Source organism: Onychostoma macrolepis, chromosome 17, assembly GCF_012432095.1.
Source record: "Onychostoma macrolepis isolate SWU-2019 chromosome 17, ASM1243209v1, whole genome shotgun sequence".
In the NCBI taxonomy this organism is placed as follows: Eukaryota; Metazoa; Chordata; class Actinopteri; order Cypriniformes; family Cyprinidae; genus Onychostoma; species Onychostoma macrolepis.
The window spans coordinates 15321482-15341211 of NC_081171.1; the positions used below are offsets into that span (position 1 = coordinate 15321482).

General features: G+C 35.5%; 1 long non-coding RNA gene across 1 annotated transcript; it reads left to right on the plus strand.

Annotated features, from left to right (window-relative positions):
* The first annotated feature begins 1307 nt into the window (after positions 1-1307).
* Positions 1308-19520, plus strand: LOC131523679 (uncharacterized). The gene is made up of 3 exons (XR_009266834.1): positions 1308-1373; positions 1483-1547; positions 19018-19520. It is a non-coding gene; the product is annotated as an uncharacterized LOC131523679 (long non-coding RNA).
* Positions 19521-19730: the final 210 nt, after the last annotated feature.

The following is a 19730-nucleotide window of genomic DNA, read 5'->3' on the forward strand; positions in this document are numbered from 1 at the left end:
TCTATCATTATTATACATTAATGTGGAGAATTATTTGTTGGTATTTTTTTTGTGACATGAGTCATCTGGTTTAACTTTAATATTGACTATCATGCCATTATGAATTGAGGTCTGTTATTAAGAATTAGATATGCTTTTAAATGTGAAAGTTTTAAAGTAGAACAGGTTGTGTGACTTTATTTCTGATGTGAGTGATTTTTTTTTGAGTGATTTTCTGATGACTTCTCTTGCATTCCATGCATACTGCCATCAAAATGGCTCACAGAAAATGACTTTGCACATTCTTCTGCGGTCCAAGCATATTGTCACAGTTTTTAAGTGTGCTGTCAGTGGTATGCACACTGAATGAAAAACATCTCACAATTTCCTGGTCCTCCATTAGGATCCTCTCATCCGTTTTGTGTGTTTATAAAGCCATTTTAACAAATAATACCTTACAATTACAATAATACATCATTTAGCACAGAGAATAGGAATCTTTGAAAATTACACTAATAATAATTTAGCTGGAATGCTTAATTGTTATGTATATAATGTCAATACTATTTCAAAAGGTACACAGTTGTACATTTAGCATACAAAAATCTTGATGGCATGAATTTTTTTCTACTAAAATCTCTTGATAGTATAAAATCTTTTATTTATTTATTTATTTTTAGGAGAAGTACTTTCTCATGCTCATTTTGAGGTAAAAAATAGCAACATGTTTTTGAACAGGTGTCAGTCACTGGTCTTGTTTCCGTGTTTACAACTTCCATGACTTTTGCATTGCTCAATCTTCAGTCTGTGGTATGTCACTTATATACATCCATATGATAAAGAGGCCACATGACAGTTTCTCTGAAAGCGAAAGAGAGATGTATGTTTTGTTGCACAATTTGTTGCACAACTATTGCACAATCCTTACACAAAAATTGGTTTTGCTACACTAGTTTAACCATGGTATTTGTAGTACAAACAGTGGTCATACAAATGGTAATCAATACGCCAAAAAACATGTTTGCAACAGTTTTACTATGATAAAACCATAGTTAATTTTAGTAAGGGAAAGAAATTGATCTAAAAGCATGATCACTGGCCTTTCAGGAGAAATACAGTAGGAACCTAGGCCTGAAACCACAGGCATACATTGTTCACTTCATGTTGTGTTCTGTTTTTGTATTTTTTACCTTTATATTTTCTTGTTCTGTTTATTTTTGTTGCATTTTATTTATGCCTGGAAACGTTAGCTTAAGCCTGATGAAATGAAAATTGACAGCAAATTTAAATGCAGTTTATACTTTTGACCACTGGATGGCGAGAAAGTTCTAAACTTGCAGTACCTTTGTAACGCGCTGTTGCTACAGTATATAGTTTGCTACTGTGGAGTTACGGTGAGTTTTTAATTCTGTACCCTACTCTAATCTGGACCCTAAAATTCACATGTTTTAATTTGTAGGATCTGAAAATTAGTTCCTAAAATGTGCATGTTTTCATTTTTAGGATTTGCAAATGAGTCCCTTTTCATAATAATGAACAAGCGGAAGAAATAATCGATTTCTATCCAGGTAAAACATCTGTAGCCTATTGTATTGACTTTTGCCTTGATTATCTGGTTTAGTCCAGCGTCTGACTGACAATATTTGAAAGCTATAGACTGGAGTGCTACTGAGAAGCTGTTAGAAGATTGATGATAGCGTCTGGTTAGAGTATAGCAAGCAATAATAATGATGATGATCTTCTCTCAGTCCCACTTTTGTTGTTAACCATGGGAGACGGCGCTGGAATGAACATAGAACAAGAGAGTAAACAACTTTATGTAATCCAGCTCTCCTTGATTTACCAGTTCAATCTCATACTGGTGGTCTAAGTATTTATTTGGGAATGAAAAACTGCAGCACCCTTGCCAAGATTATTGTAGGATCAACACCCACTGACACTGACTCACTCATGGATAACACACACACACACACACACACACACACACACACACATACATTTGTTTTTCTGTCATGTTGGGGACTCGCCATTGTCTTGTTTATGTTGTAGCCTATTGAGCTAATGATAATAATACCACCAAAAATCAAGGACGACATTAGCAACCAGCAAGCAGGAGTGGTATTTACTTAGGGAGAGGGTTATTTCATGGTTTATTTGTGTCACAGCTCCTTCATTTGCATCAAGCGTATTTGGTGTAGCACTGATATTTACTTTAACAGAATTTTGACGAGGAGCTCTGTAATGCTAAATAAATCTCTGAATGATGAAGGATCTGCATCATGAACACATGCAGTTTACATAGCTTTGATTTACTCTATTCATCCTCCATTATTTTCTCCATCTCTCTTTCCTTGCTTCCTTTTCCTCTCTGTGAATCTCATCATCACCACAGCTGTTGGTTAATGAGACACTCGTCTCTCATTTTCAGTGGTTTTTGTGATGAAAATGATGTTTCTTCTCATCCAAAAATACTGAGCGAAAGTTGAAGCAAGTGAAAAAAGAAAAGATTAATTACCTAAACTAATGTTGGTGGGCAGAAAGGATTTTCTATATCTGTAGCTACACTGAGACATGAATATAGAACTGAAGGTGCTCTAGTAGCTTTATGTTAGTTTAGCCCCCAAAGTTTAGTCCCCTTGCGAGAGACCCTTAAATTATAAAGGAAATTGTATATTGTCATGTGCATTCAAAAATATTTTAACTGTGTTATTATGTGTGATAAAGACAACAAAAGTTTTCAAATTAAATAAAATGTAATAAATAATTAAAACGAATTGTTTGCTGGAAAATATTTACTTTTCATTAAACTTATCTGCATGTCTGAGATTAGCATTTTTTCTTTATATATTTTTTTCTTGTTGTTAAAACTAATGCTGCCAATAGAATAAAATAAAATGAACTGTCATTATCGTAAAATAAATACTGTCATTATGGATCTCAACAGGATTAATAAATATGTTCCATTAAGCACAGCAAATAACAGTCTAATTAAAACAGATGTAGAGATATAAAACTAGATATTAATTTGAAATATAGAAGTACTATATTTTATGTTTATTGTAAAATATGCATATCATGCATGCAAATATTTAAGTAGTTTGAGAGTATAGGGGAACTGACTCTAAAATGTTTTTTTCTTTTTGGTGCAATTTGCTTGTTGCAGTTCTCTAATTAGTTTTTTTCTTCTTCTGCAGAATCATTGTTAATGTAATTTTTATCAGGAATTCCACTGTTGAACATGATTATTTGAAAAAATAATGTGGACTGACAGCTTTAACAAAAGGGTATTCCATCAGTTAACAACCTCATAGTTCAACTGACTGTTTATATTCCAGAGTATTATATTCCAGAGAGCTGTGTAATATTATTTTAATATGGCCTTTAGAAAGAAGAAAGAAATATTGTCACATTTAGTAAATGTGAATGAAAACAGATAAGGTTCATTTACATATTTCAGTGCACAACATATGATTGATTGGCTGATGTCCCCATAACAAAGAAGTGGGAGTTTGACATGAAAATAGTCAAATGTAGATAAATGAAGAAAAGACTATAAAGAGAGTAATCATTTGTCTCTCCTTCCTTCTCATGATTGGCTGAGACCAAGACCATGAGGCTCTTTTACTCAGTAAATGAATCAGATAAACAGTAAAAACTGGGGCAGTCAGCACGACTCCTGATTACGGCTTGTAATCCCAATTATACCTCCTTCCAAACAGGCAAACAAATACACACACTCACACACACACACACACACACACACACACACACACTGCTCCCTCCAGCTGTTAGTCAGAAAAGGACCCATCCCTGCTGTGTCCACAGACTGCCAGAGTTGCCTGACAACCCACATGGTTAATTATTGGGCACATGTGTGAAGCTCTGCCCACATGTCTTAAAAACTGAGTTATTTGCATTAGCAGAGGCTTTGCATTGTTCTCATATAGAGCTGAAGTGAATGAAGATCAATGATGCATGTGATTATCAGAACAGAAGCTTCACAGCATGTTTCTTGAGTGGAAAAAAAAGTGTCAGTTAGAACAGACGTCATTCTCTGTCAGAACACAAATTAATACACAGCATCAGTTCAGTTGAAGAAGCAGTGAAACATCCTAAACTTGCCATGTAGCGGAAGGAGTGAAATATCTTCCATCTTGTGACATACATCCAATAGAAACATTCAGATCTTATATTCACAATAAGACCAATGATATGCATTTAGACAGCAGATAGGGTGAGTTTCATTTCATGCCGAATTGAAGGTGTGATAGGCCTATACTTTGATAGGTTTTTCATGCTTGTCTGATTTTCAGTTTGTATCCAGTTTTTGAATGGTTGCACGCTAAACTCAAAAGACCATCAATTACCAAAAAATAAGTAAATAAAATAAGTTTCCTTCAAGTTGTTAGCTGGGCTGGAAAGTCTTTTGAACACATCATAGACAAACTTGACATTTTTGGCTAGTTTCATTCAGTTGTTGATGACAGGCTCCATTATGATTTGTTTTGATCATCTATTATAAAAGCTTAAACAAAAAGAATTAAAACAAGAGCCAAGAAAATACATCCTCTCATCCTATTTAATCTGCCATTGATACATTTTCTGTCATCTTTGTCATTTTTTCACCAGAGCTCTTTTAATTCTGCAGCCAACTGTCATGTAGAATTTTGTCATCAAGCTTATATTTTTCTCTCATCTTTTCTCTTTCTCTTTTTTAAATTGTCAGTCCCATTCTATTTTTTTACCTAAACAGCACACGCCCCAATTGTGTGTGAAGTAATGTTTAGTAGCTACAGACAAGCTAGCTTTCTAAAAAAGCAGTTAGCTACATAAGCTACTAAAACAAAAAGCAGTTAAAACTACTTAATGAACCTATTTAAAGTCAGCAAATGCAACTAATAAAACTAAAGAAGCTTAATTTACAGAATTGTAAGAAACAGCTACATATTTTGCTAAATATTAATTTATGTGCATGCTACAGCGTTTTAGCACACTAGCTTGTTGTAACATTTTCAGTAGCCTACCTATGTATTATGCTAATGATGATGTAGGCCTATGCATAGGCTGAAACATGTTTTGGGTTTTATGGCCAAAGTTAGCCGCTTTGCTACTTTGTCTAGCTATTCCTTAACACTAATATGAATGTTTCCTTGAGAGTGTTACATAACCCTTAATATATCACAACACCATATGATTCTTTTCGCTAAATGATGTCAGTTAGCATGCTACACAAAACACACACACACACACAGAGGAAAAATATGACTAGCGTAAGCTGTTATGTGTGTGTTGTGGTAGTGTGTGTGCATTCATCCGGATTTGTCTGCTCTAATGGGCATTCAGTGGAGATCAGACTGACATATAATCAATGAGTATAACCACACACACTTGGCTGATCCTGCATACTGAGCTCACCACAGCGCTGAAGTTACTGGTCTACACCACAACATTTCTCAAGGACTTCTTTATTTTTACAATTTCTGTAGTTTCTAAAACTAATCACTTAGGAGCAACGTAACTGTACTTTTTCCATTTATTGTTGTGGATTCTGTTAAGTGTGTGAATGAGCATTTACGTATTGCTATGTTATCAACAGACAGCAGAGGGCACTGTTAAAACACTATCGCTCAAGCGTTTAAAGCAGACAGAGGCTCACACACACTTGAATGCAAACATTTATGACTGCACACACACATATTCACACCCCTGCTGTCAGGGTGTAGAAACGTCAGACTCTTCTGTAACTGCCACAGTGCACATGTGAGACACAGGGCAGATTATGTTAGCAGGAGTGCTTCAGAGAGAAGGTTACAGTTAACAGCTAGGGTCAGAGACAGCGACCTCTCTCCCCTGTCTCAGTGTGTAGAGAGCTTTCAAAGGCTGGATCGCATTGGTAATCTCAGTTTAAATACACAAATCCCCAGCCTCAATCCAATCAAAACTAATACTCACTCCCACACTCACATACATAATCTCAGCCAGCGTAGTTTGGTTCTGTCCCTACGGGATTTAATCCAGATTACTAGACATAAAGTTTTAATCTGAATTCTATCATCCGCCTCTTTCAAATACACAAGCAAACACACACTCCTCTAGGGGATGCTACAAACCAGATGTTTTGAATGATTTTACATTGTGACAAGATTGGAGACATTATAAGAGGAGATTTGTGTGTGTGTGTGCATGGGAGAAATCATAATGTTAAATAGGCCTATGCCAGCTGTAGTTTCAGGTTCGAGGTTAAAAAGCTAACTGTTTTTAACGAAGCAGTTTGTGGTATATTGTTGTCAGATGTTGTGATTTAAAATACGTTATTTGAATTTAATCTTGAGTTTCAGAGGTTTTGGTATTTTCCTTTTTAAGTAGATATGAGCTGTACTTGCATGAATAGAAATAGCAAATCAGTATAAAATGAACTGACTTGCCTTTTAAAGGCAAAATTCAATGGCTGGTCTTGGTCTCTTGGTCTTGAGAATCCTTTCGAGAGCTGTTTTTCTCTTATTCATGAGTTCACATTTTTATTTAATACTTGTGTGAGATGAAGGTCTAGGGCTAAATACCCCCATGGACTGCTGAATTCATGGAGACTAAAATATTTATACATAATAGAAATCAATAGAAAAAAGATGACATTTCCCATAGCTCAAACAGTAGAGCATGGTGCTACACTGTATAAAAAAAAAATTAAATAAATAAAAACCAAGAAAATATACTGGTAATTTTCTGCCAGGACAAATATACATTAATTTTATGAACATTTCCATTAACTCTAAAACACAACGCAATGCAGTGCAAAATTCAAAATACAGATAAAACGCCTGTAAAAATGAAGGAAAATTCCTTCATATTAATGCAATATTCATATTTATTTTAAGTGCCCTATTTTTGCAGATCTTTTTTAGAGTGTAGCTGTCACGGGGCAGTGTATAGGAGACACGCATGAATACGAAGACGATAAAGGTAAACAGTCTTTAATAATCCACATAAAGGTAATCCATATCAGGTAGGCAGCACACACACACACACACACACACACATACACATACAGGACAATATTTGGCCGAGATACTATTGAATATCTTTAAAAAAAATCTTTAAAGTTGTCCAAATGAAGTTCTTAGCAATGGATATTACTAATCAAAAATGAAGTTTTGATATATTTACGGTAAGAAATTTACTAAATATCTTCATGGAACGTGATCTTTACTTAATATCCTAATGATTTTTGGCATAAAAGAAAAATCGATAATTTTGACCCATACAATGTATTTTTGGCTATTGCTACAAATATACCCCAGCGACTTTTTTCTGGACCGTTTTGTGGTCCAGGGTCACATATAGTTCAGAGCCGACAGATCATTCGGGGCAGGCAGATGATTCACAACTGCCCTCATAGCAGAAATATGACTGACAGAGGATTCAGGGAAGACTGATATTTCAGGGCAGGCAGAGAGTTCAGACGAAGGCAGGAGAAGGGGGGGCATGTCTGCATATATATCCCAAGTACAGTCCATTGAGCTCAGCTTACCCTCAGCCATGGTGCAGTGGGCAGAGCTTCCTTCCGCACTCTCGCTGTCCTTGGCGCTCTCCCCATGCTGAGCTCTGTAGCCGGCTCTAGCACCTGGTCTGAAACACACCGCTTACTGTTTATGGTCCGGTCTTCTGTCACGGTGCGGTGTAGGATACACGCATGAATACGAAGAAGATAACGATAAGCAGTCTTTAATAATCCACATAAGGGTAATCCATACCAGGTAGACAGGGTTCACACACACAGCTAACGTAGACGAGACCGGACCAAGAAACACTAAACTGAATACAACTTATATGGGAAACATAAATGAGGATAATTGACAAGACACACCTGAACATAATGACACAATCAAGGGGAGACTGAGGCCGTTTCTCAATATGCGTTCTTCAGCGATCTTACGTCCTTGTGTTCTCGTTCTACGTCATCATCAACCGTGGAAGTTCAGTTCAAGTTCTCAAGTTCTCATGAAAGTTCCTGGATGTGTTCTTGATATCGAGGATGCATTGAGTGCAGACTTGAGAGAAACGAGCCATTAGAAATCCAAGAAGACGCTGCAGGCGGCCGGTATATGGGAGCCTGTAAGCTTTTAAACTCGATCTTGCAAATACTTGACGGCTCCTGAAAGTAAACATTTATCTTTTGTCTTGCTTAATTTTTAATAAAGTTATAAGACCCGGTGAAAGTCTGCAGTATTTTTTAGTCATACATACAACATAGTCATAGTTAAACATGTAGCGCTGTAAAATAAAACGATATACAATTATATGAAAATTATATCTATAATAGTATGAAATGTTTTAATAAGTTATGACATTCATAATGTTGTGTTATATTTATTGTTCATTGGCCGCTACTTATGATGTGACTATGCGGTCAGTTAAGCAAGAACGCAGTACATCTCAATTCTCATAAGGGTGCATTCTGTGTCCTTGGCAAGACCGGTCTCCGCGAGAGCGCAAGTCCGTACTTTACGTTCTTGGAATTGAGAAACAGCAAGAAACTAGGTCAAAGAACACGAGGGATGAAATGAAAACAAACACAAAATGCCATGAAGTGTTACAGTAGCATTGCAACGTCAAGGTCATGGGTTCGATTCCCAGGGAATGCTTGAACTGTATACCTTGAATGCAATGTAAGTCACTTTGGATAAAAGCATCTTCCAAATGCATAATTGAGAATGAGATTCAGTTAGAGTGGTGGTGGGATGCTGGAAGAATTATCAGTATTGCTTTAACACAGAAGTTAATATGAAGTAACTTATGTTTCAAATAAAATCTGGCCAGTTAGTTATAGTGTATATTCTTCTCTGCCAACAAAAAATAGTTCCAAAAGAAGCCAAAGCCATCAAATGTTGTGCGTTGCCAAGCAACACACAGACTGGAATGGAGTATTTGAGTGGACTGGAGTGACAGTAATTCTGTACTGTAACTCTAAATCCACTCCAGATTTTACACTGGTGAGAGAAATATTCCATGAGGGAGAGAAAATACAGACACTCAGAATTTCAAAACACTTGCTCTTTGCTCCAGGCAAAATCAACTCTGCTCCCACTCAGTAATGCTCACATATTTATTTCTTATTTATATTTATATTTATATTTATTATCTGCATTATGTTATTAAAATGATATTATTTCCTATTTTAATTTAGTCTTTTTCATTTATTTGAGGATTTGTTCAAATATCTTATTTGTTTTTCTGTATCTTTTGGGTCAGCTTCTGTTGTGTTAATATATACACTACCATACAGATTTTTAAAGTGTTTTTGAAAGAAGTCCCGTTTGCACACCAAGATACATTTATTTAATAATAAAAAAAAAAAACAGTAAATCTGTAATATTGCGAAATATTGTTATATTTGACAACTGTTATATTTGAATATATTTTAAAATTGAATTTATTCCTGTAATGGTAATTCCTGTAATATATATTAACTAAATACACACATGAAGTGATAGAAGACAAAACTGAAATACACTCAGCAAATTCATACCACACACAACACCGTGGCCAGATACTGGTAATTTTCTTCTCGAATAGATGGTAAATGTAATTTCCTCAGCCACATAAGAAGGAATGAGACATGCTTGGTCCAAGCTCACAGCCGCTGCGTGCTGTCGCCCGGCTTTCCGATGTCTTTTTGATTTGGTGCAAATTAGGCTGAAAATGAAATATTAACCTCCCGAGAAGCGGCGAGATTCCTTAATACGCTTTGATCCTTTTTCGGTGCATGTCTCTCCATGCCAGCCTCGTCAAAACAGCATTTAATTGAAGCACTTAAATGAAATTAACTACTGAGAGCACAAAGAGAAGACTTTTAGTTAGAGGAAGAGGTCCTCAGCACACGCTCAACTTATTAAGAAGGAAAAAATGAAAAGGGTGGGCAGAGTCTGGCTGAAGTGAAATTGGTTATTATATGCAAATGATTTGTGCCTCGTAGGATATGTCACAGCATTGGACGAGAAGTAACAACATGAGGAGCGAGTAATTGATGATAATATTTTGGTTTCTGTTTCTTTAAGGACAGCTGCGTGAATGTGATCATGTCTGTTTGCGGTCCTCATGAGCCATAATTGTTTGTAAGTGTTTTGAAATCATGTTATTGGTATTCTCTGTGTGTCTGACCCTATGTGAGAAGCAGGCAGATATCTACTGTTTCTAATTCACCCCGACAATCCGAGTACACTATTCACTCCCTCTTCCATGAACCCGCTCTGACCCGTCTCTTTTTCTTTCCGTCTTTTCCCTCGGTGCCTGTTCTTATACAGACCTTTGTGCTTCAAACAGAAAGAGAGATTCACCAAATCCTCCCCTCGCTTCTTTAGGCTTGTGTCACAGAACTCCCTCAGGCAGGACTTGACCTTGTGGCCTTTGGCTGCTAATGAAGGGTCTCAGCCCAGCGCTGTGTCTGAAGTCTCAGCATCACCTCTGCCTGTCTTATCCTCAGACAAGCCCTCCGGGTTTGTTCCAGCAGGTACAGCTATTGACCACTTATTGATCTGACATTGGGACTAATCTATCTGAGTCACATCTTGGATTCAATGACCTTTGGAAAGCAATAATTTGAAACCTGACCACACTGCCAAATTCAGCTGCTGGTTTATAGTAGTTAGAGGTGACACTTTTGGGGAGGAAAAAGCAAACCCTTGTGAAAAAGAAGTGTACTGAATGTTGACTTGTAGTGTACTTCAAATCATAAAAGTAGGCTATGTTTTGAAAAAAACAAAAAAACAAAACAACAACTCTATTTTCAGATATTTATTGATAATGGTAACATTTTAGTTTAGGGACCAATTCTCACTATTAACTAGTTGCTTATAAGCATGTATATTATTAACATATTGGCTGTTTATCAGCACTTATAAAGCACATATTCTGGATGCATGACCATATTCTACATGCCTAATCCTACCCAATATCTAAACTTAACAACTGCCCTATTAACTAATTAATAAACAGTGAATTAGGAGTTTATTGAGGCAAAGGTCGTGATGGTTTGTTAGCGAGAATTGGACCTTAAAATAAAGTGTGACAGATAATATAGCTCAATTATAATGACTATTTTTCTTAACACACTTGATTGGACTTTTAAAAAGTTTGTAATAATGTCAAATTAATAGTTTTACTTCAACGTACATTTTAAAGTTCGCAAAAGCAGCTGTTTTGTAGAATCTTTTTGCATATCCCTTCCATATAATGAAAGTGGATGGGGACCAGGGGCTGTCCAGATCCAAAAAGCACAATAAAAGCTCTATTTAAGTCACCTATATCATTTTTTATTATATTTTTACTATATTCAACACCTTCTGAAGCAATACTACATCCTTAGGTGACATTTGTGTGAGACTGTGTGAAATTCAATTTGTTATTCAGTGAAAATCTTGTCTTAAAATGCTTGACAGCCATGCTTACCATTCACTTTCATTGTATAAAAAAGCAACTTAGACATTTTTGTTTTAAGTATCTCCTTTTGTATCTCACTGAAGAAAGTAACTGAGTCATACAGGTTTAGAAAGGCATGAAGGTGAATAAAAGATGACAGCTCTTTTATTTTGGGGTTTTGACGTACAGAGAAAGCAAATGGTAATGACAGCTAGCATCCTATGTTTGGCTATAGGATCTCTGTATTGCGTCTTACTCAAGGCCTTCAGCTTCCATAGTGTTATATTTACATTTACAATTTTCTGTCGAAAGAGATTTGCAGTAAAGTAGACCTCTGGTGTGCCTCACATTGCTAAACATCTGAACCGATACAACGTCTTTCATTTGTCTGCCCGTCCTGCATTTATCCATGCTGACACAGCTCTTCCAGTTACAGCAGAACCTGTCAATTAACCGCCGTAGTGATGAATGACATGCTAGTTAAGTGATAGGCTGTGCTGTATTGCCAGTACGATTAGGTGGCCTCATGGGTGCCTGAGCAAAAAGATGCTCAGCATCACACTGAGGTATGGTGTGGCACAGAGCCCTTAACATGCACAGCATCGGGCAGACGTTAAAATGAAAAGAATGGCACTGCAGGTACAACATATGAGCTGAGCAAACATGAGGACCCATGAGTGTGTGTGTGGACAGGTGTTCACTGTTGGCTGCTCTCTCTTACTAATTCACTGCTAATTAATGGACTGTGTAATGAGATCATAAACTGATGTGTCAACAGACAGGAGTGTAGAGGGGTGGATGTGTTACACTGCTCTTACTGTTTCTCGACAGCAGATGAATGTCAATGAGTTACTGGTAGGCTGATCACAATGGTGTGTGTCAGATTTTTGAGATCAGCAGGCAAGTCCTTATTTTGCATTTCATTTTTTCCCCTCAGTCCAGTGTCGATTCATGTTACATGTAATATAGGCGTATATTTCCAGGCTAAAGACACATAAGGTCTTCTGCGTTCTTCTACGTTTTTTTTTCTTTGGCTTTTAAATAATAACTGCAATATTTAGTATTATTTAGGTTGCTATTATGTTTTTCTAATATTTTGGATTAGTTTTTCTTTTTGTATTTTCCATTTTCATTTAAATTTTAAATCATTTTGCTTCAGTTTTTTAGTAATTTTGCAATTGTCATTAATTTTGTGTTTTTTTTTTTCATTTTAATTTAATTTAATTTAACATTTATTTTATTTGAAGTATTTTTTAATGGTTTAATAACCCTGCTGCAATATTAAAAATAAAATTTCTAAATTTCTAAATTTAAAGTTTTTTTTTTTAAATGTCTTTAAAAGCAAGGTTGCATGTATTTCATAAAAAAACACTATTGTATAATATTGTAACATATATTTAATTTAACTTTAAATCATTTTAATTAATGTTTTTTTATTCTATTTTCATTTAATTTAATTCAGTTTCTATGATAATATATTTTTTAAAATGTAATTTATTTTAAGACAATATTTTTAGTGAAAAACAAATAAAATTTCACATTTTACAGGACTATTTGATTAATAGAAAGTTCAATAGATAGATAGATAGATAGATAGATAGATAGATAGAACTTTATCTCAATTTCTAATGTGTGAATCATGACTTTTCTGGCAATTCATGTAAATTTGTAAATTTCGACGGTGTATTTGTGTATGTGTGTTTAACAAAAGCATCAAGTTGTTTCATTTTGTAATTGCTAATTTTCTCACGTTATTCAAACTGTGTTGCATAACTAATAAAGCTTGCATACATAATTAATTTGGTATTAAATGAGGGAAACCTGTTTTATCTATATTTGCATGCCAGCGGCGTGTTAAAACATTTCAGTCCTCTGGAGTGCTGAACATCAGTCTCACGCTCATTTCCCAGCCTTCCCTCCCTTTTCCTTCTTCCCTCCACCTGTATCTTCATTATTTCATTATTTCTCTCTCCTATCTTCCCATGCACTATGGTTTTCTGCTCAGTAAACATGGGTTTATTCAAGTCATTTAAAACATGCAGGCTGCACTACCAAAACAGCGAAACGATTCCACTGCAAATGGATCGATACAGAATCACGGACAGAGCTAAAACTGAGTTGGATGCTGATTCAGTAACCGCTTTGCTGGATTCAGTTCAGCAAGACAGTAAACCATCTTTGTGAGTTATTCATTAAAAGAACCAGATCATATGAGTCATTCATTTGGGAAATAGATGGCTATATTTGTTTTTGTTTCTCTAAATACATTTTCTTATATGAATCATTTGTTTATTACTCATATTTCAGTAACAGTTATACTTAGTCCTTATAATAGTCCTGTTTAAGTGGTTCAAAAGCACTTTTTAAGTTCAACAAACTGTTTAAACACACACACACACACACGCGTCTGGTCAGCTATCCTTGTAGGGACTCTCCATAGGCGTAACGGTTTTTATACTGTACAAACCATATTTTCTAATCTATCGCCCCACACCAACCCTACCCCTCACAGGAAACTCTGCATTTTTACTTTCTAAAAAAAAAAAAAACTCATTCTGTATGATTTATAAGCTTTTGTACCCATGGGGACCTCAATTTAGGTCCCCACTGTGAAACGAGTCCCCATGAGTCTGTGTGTATTCAGGTTTAAGTCCCCACCAGGATATATAAACCTGTACACACACACACACACACACACACACACATAGTTTTTATAATATTTTGAATTAGTTTTTATTTTATGTTCATGTTGTAATTTTTGTTTTCGTAATTGTGTTATTTTATAATTCATTTTGTTTATTATATATATATGTGTGTGTGTGGTTGTATTTATATATATATATACATTTAAAACAACAAAATTATATATATATATATATATATATATATATATATATATATTATTTTTATTATTAGTTTTACTTTTTTAGTGTCAAATTAAGCTAAATGAAAATGCTGAAATCAAATTTTAAGTTAACATTTGTTTCAAGTAAGAAATTTTTTTATTTTTTTATTTTTTAGATTTTAGTTTTAATTTTAGTAGTCACATTTTGTATGTTGTCTTTGCCTACATTCCATAGCATTCACAAACTGCCAGCTTACATCCACAATTAACATATGATTTCTTCTGAACTGAAAATCCAGCAGAAAACATGGCAACACATTTCAAACACTGTGCAACCAGATATTTTAGTGTGACTGTTCCAGGTTAATGAAGTGAGATAAAGACACTGAGGTGGATGCTTCTTCTACCTGCTCATCTGAGTTTGATTAACCTGTCAGCTTGGTTAAATGTTTCTGTTCACTCACACACTGACCAGCCTGTCACTTTATCTCCAGCAGGGTCCACAGGGGCTTAACTTACGCTGTCAGAACTGCCCACTCATGCGCACTTACACACACACACAACATGTCCATAGAGGTGTGGAGCTGACAAGTGTCAAAACACCAAGCTGACAGGGCATCACTCAAGAGTCTTAACACATTTACGCCACAAGGCCGCTCCTATTTTCTGCCTCACTTAAACACACACAGATAAAACATTTCAATTGATAGTAATAGTCCACTTCTTCCCCTCTTGGTTGCAGCATAGGTTTTCAAAGCACTGACCATGACTTATATCTGCTACAGCACTGATGAACAAGAACAAAAATCGATTAGTGAAGCCAAGTCGTTCACATACACACTCACAGATACACACAGACACATACTCAGCCTATAAAACACATACTAGCATTGAATTCTAGCATATTTAAATATAAATTAAGACATTATTTAGTCCCTTTTGCTGTTTCCTGTTATATATTTAGTCTTACACATTTTTTCTGAATTCTTATGATCTCATTCATATGTTTTCACTCAATCTGTTTACATACAGTTAATGTTATGGGTGGGCCTTCATGGTTTTTTTTGGGGGTTTTTGGTAAAATCATGCATTTCCATATAAATCATATTGATATCTTGTGAAATTTGCACCTCATAAAATAATTACTTTTTTAATGAGATCAGGTTTTTTTCATCAAGCTAAATGTAAGCTTGTGTTATATGCAGACATACATAATTTGCATTTAACATGTTGACGTTACACATTTGATATAGAGCGCTAATGCAGCTTTGTGTCCTTTATCAAGTACAGTGTTTCCCAAAGGAGCAATTAAAAACAGCTACGCATGAAGCTGCTACTACAAACGGCCTAAACATCTGACTAGCCAAAGCAAAATATTCATGCTAATATATCCCTCTACACAAAACCCAAGTTGCTATATTTTTATTCCATCTGTTTTATTGTGTTAGTATTTATAGCCCATTATATGTGAGTACAGACATGCTGTGTTTCCCTTCTGAATTATCTGATGGCTTTGTATCACCAGCTTTCAGCTTGACTTTTCTCTACCCCAGAGAATCCTATTAATCATCATAACACTCCAATATCTATATCTTTCCTTTCTTCTCCTCCTTTCCATACCTCTTTATCGTATTTGTCTCCTTCCTTCTCTCTGTCCCAATAAGCCCTTGTAGAATAATGTGTGTTAAGACCTAGGCATCACTTCACTTTCATTAACGAAGAGTGCTTCTCTTCTTTGTTTAATGAGTTTCTGGGGGACAACAGCTGCCCCAATGTGACGGCTGCTTTTTATGAACCTGATTTATGAGGCATTTACACAGGAAAAAAGGAGAGATGACAATAGAGAAGGTGAAGGAGAAAGAGATAGAGACAAAGTGAGACGGAAACGGAGAGAGAGCCATGTCGAATTCTCGGGGGTGATATAAAGAAGAAAAGCTGTGATTAACTCTCATATCTGATCTGTTATTATTCTCTCCCAAATGAAAATCCGGACGTGAGGATATATAAATCCCCTCGACACACACACACACACACACACTATCAAGCACAAATAACTCACCCCTATTAGCACTTCAACCCACCAGCATGGTTCCATCTGTGACATTGCAGTGATGTGTGTGTTTGTGCGTTGATAACTGACAGGAAATGAGGATTTTGAGCTGTTGCGTGTAATTTAAATGCACAAGAAGGGAGCGTGAATGCTTGATATGATAGTATGAGATTGAGGGCATGTTCTTTTAGAGATTAAATCGCAACTGAGATGTGAAGAGACAGTAAGTCAGATGTTCACATTTTTTTAGATGTACAAAGTAAATGAAGTTTGGTTATGTTAATGGTCCTCGCCAATGCAGAAATAACACTGAAATAAAATTCTCTGACTGCTCTACTTAGGGGCCATTCACACAGAATGCATTTTTGTATTTAGAAATGCATTCTCAATTTATTTTGTGTTCGGATGCTTGATGTTTGGGAACGTACAGTAATCATGTGAAACAGTTTTGGGAGGTGATAATACCAAATCATGTTGATGATGGCTCAGGCATTCAAAAATGATTAAAATAACATCTGAAATGGTGTGTGATGAAACTGAATAGCTTTTTATGTGCATTTTTAGACTTTATGCACATCCTGGTGTTTTCATCCAGCGTTTTTTTTTTTTAATGCAGTATCCCAAAATTTGCATAAAATTAGGTGAATTGGAAATATAGCTATTGATGAGAGCCGCGTTTTACACAAAGGTGAACATTTTTCGACTTTTGCAGTTTTTACATTTTTAAACTTTTTTTATTAAATGAGGGTTTTAGAATGCTGTGTCATGCGCAAGGCACTGCAAAAGACAATATATTTGTCTAGCACGTTTACGGTGAAAAACAATGAAAGATCTACAGCACTAAACATACAATGCAAGCAGTATAGTTCAGTTCATTGTAATGAATCAGACACAAGCAGTTCAAGTATTTCAAGTTCAAGACATATTTTGGTTGTATTCCAATTACTGGATTGCATTTATGTCACCTCTAAAAAAGACAGTGCCAGTGGGTGTATTATTTACACTGTGCATGCAAATCAACAATGAGCACTCAAGCAAGTTAGACATTGTTTTCTGTGATTGTGATTCATGTATATTTGTTGCTTTGATGTGCCTTCTCTAAATAGGCAAATTAACCATAATGTAATTGGCTCATATTATGAGATTGGTTGGGTCGCTCCATATTGCGGGGTGCTGTGGGGGTGTCCCGTTCACCAGTGCACTAATTCCTAAACACCCATTAGACAGCCGTTTAGTGCATGCGAATGAGCTGTAAAACATCGCAGAGGTTTTCAAGAGTGGATTTATGCTGCTGTTTGGTGTCCGTGGGGACTACCAGTATTGCGATAAACACGGACCTGGAGAGGAGTTAATGGGCCCATAAGCTCGGCTTATAGGTCTGGCTCTGTTTGTTCTATCAGATGGGGTGAAGTCCAATGAATTTATAAGCAGTTCATACTGTAGCCTGGGGGCCACTCCAGTTACACGGCCACTCCTGCTGGTCAGCCATTCATTCTGACTGAATATGCTAAATACATACAAATTCAGATGTCAAATGGCACAATTGGCAGATTTTCATTCAGTTATGTTTGTTCCAGTTGTTCCGCTTCTCTGATTGTTCTGTGATGTGATGCACTTTGCAACCCTCTCCTATAAATCAGTTGTGGAGTTCTCTATTTTTGAGGTGTCAGGTGTGGAGGTTATGAAGGTCATCAAATTGATACTAGCAATGAATATTGACATACAAACAGTTTAAATCTGCCATCAGTCAACAAGTCTTAAAAAGACAGATGACACTCCTGCCTTTGAAATGGGATCTTTTCTACTTCTGTTATTGGTTGGTCAATACTTAATTAGTGTGAGGAAGGGGCGGAGTCTATCTTTTCTCAACTCACAAACCTTTATATCATGTATAAATACACACTGTGTTCTTAATTGAAAGGAAAAGGATGTAAAAATGCTACAGTAAAAACTGTTAAATGATTTACTGTTACCTTACAATACAAGTGGAAAATTTAGATCTACAATTTTTTTTTGAGCGAGGATGCATTAAATTGATTCTGAAAAAAGTATCAACAAAAATAGTAAGGAGAGCATTTTATTTTTCACTATTGATGATAGATGTTTCTTGAGCACCAAATTAGCATAATATCATGTGCCACTGAAGAAACTTGGTGAGCATAAGAGATATTCATAAAAAAAAAAAAAAAAAATATATATATATATATATATATATATAAAAACAATTATAATAAAATAAAATAAAATCAATAAAAAAAACTAAAAACTACTCTAAAAATAGTATTCACCCATTTTCATCAACAAGGAAATACAATTGTGTACATACATTTAAAGTACAATTTTGTCAAAAGTGTTTTTCATAAAAAAATACAATTGACCTTTATTTATAGTCAAAGTATCAGAATGCCATTGTATATTGTTTTTTTATATATATAAAGGTAATTTAACAGGATTCTTTTTTGCATTGGTGTTTTGTAAATAACAACTGTTGGAAATTCAGCTGCAGTTGTAGAGGACAGCTTAATTAATACCCAAGATCAAACCATGGGGATTATTGGACAGACTAGACTTATTCTATTGTCGAGGACATTATTTAAACACTAGGATTGATAAAGAATGTTATATTGTATTCATCCAATAAAAGTTGATGCAATCAGTGCAGATATGACCAGATTAGCAAAAGAGAAATCAAACCCTAAGCCCTTGTTCCTTGTCTATTGTGCTGCAGCACCATGGACAGCGCCACACTGAAGCAACTTGGCTGGCAGGATGTCAACCAATCACAGCTGCAGCCTCTTGATGCTCATCAACGACAAGGACAAAAAGAGCGCTGACATCTGTGTCTGATGAGTACAAGCAGAGTACACGTGCCCATGCCAGCTTCTCCTTTCGTGTCTTCACAGCGAGTGACTGGACCACCAGCAATTTCACATCTGCATCGCTGTTCAGCTTGACTAAATGAACAGTATTTTACAGAAATATAGCAACCATTGTTTCACATTCTAAAATAATTAATATATTGTTTAAATTTAAGACAAAAGTGTCAAATAATAATGGAACATAGTCCATAGTGTGATGAAGTACACCTGTGATTTTTTTCTGCAAGGACACATGTGAACTTGAGGAACTAACTAAGATAAAAATCACCTTGATAACAGCTGGGCAAAAGTCCTTGCAGAAAAGTCAGTTCTAAGAAAATCATATATATATATATATACATCTTTTTTTTTTTTTTTTCAGTTGCACTTGGTTTGATATTTTGTAACTAACGAAATTAAATTCATTTTTAGATGCTCAAATGCTTTATGGGGGCCACTGTATATGGTTAAGTCTCAATCTGTCATACGGAAGTTAATTAAAGCTGTTATTAAGTATTTCTGCTTGAATACACAAAAGTGTGATCAGACCATATGGAGGACCATCCCTAAGGTAACCATGCTG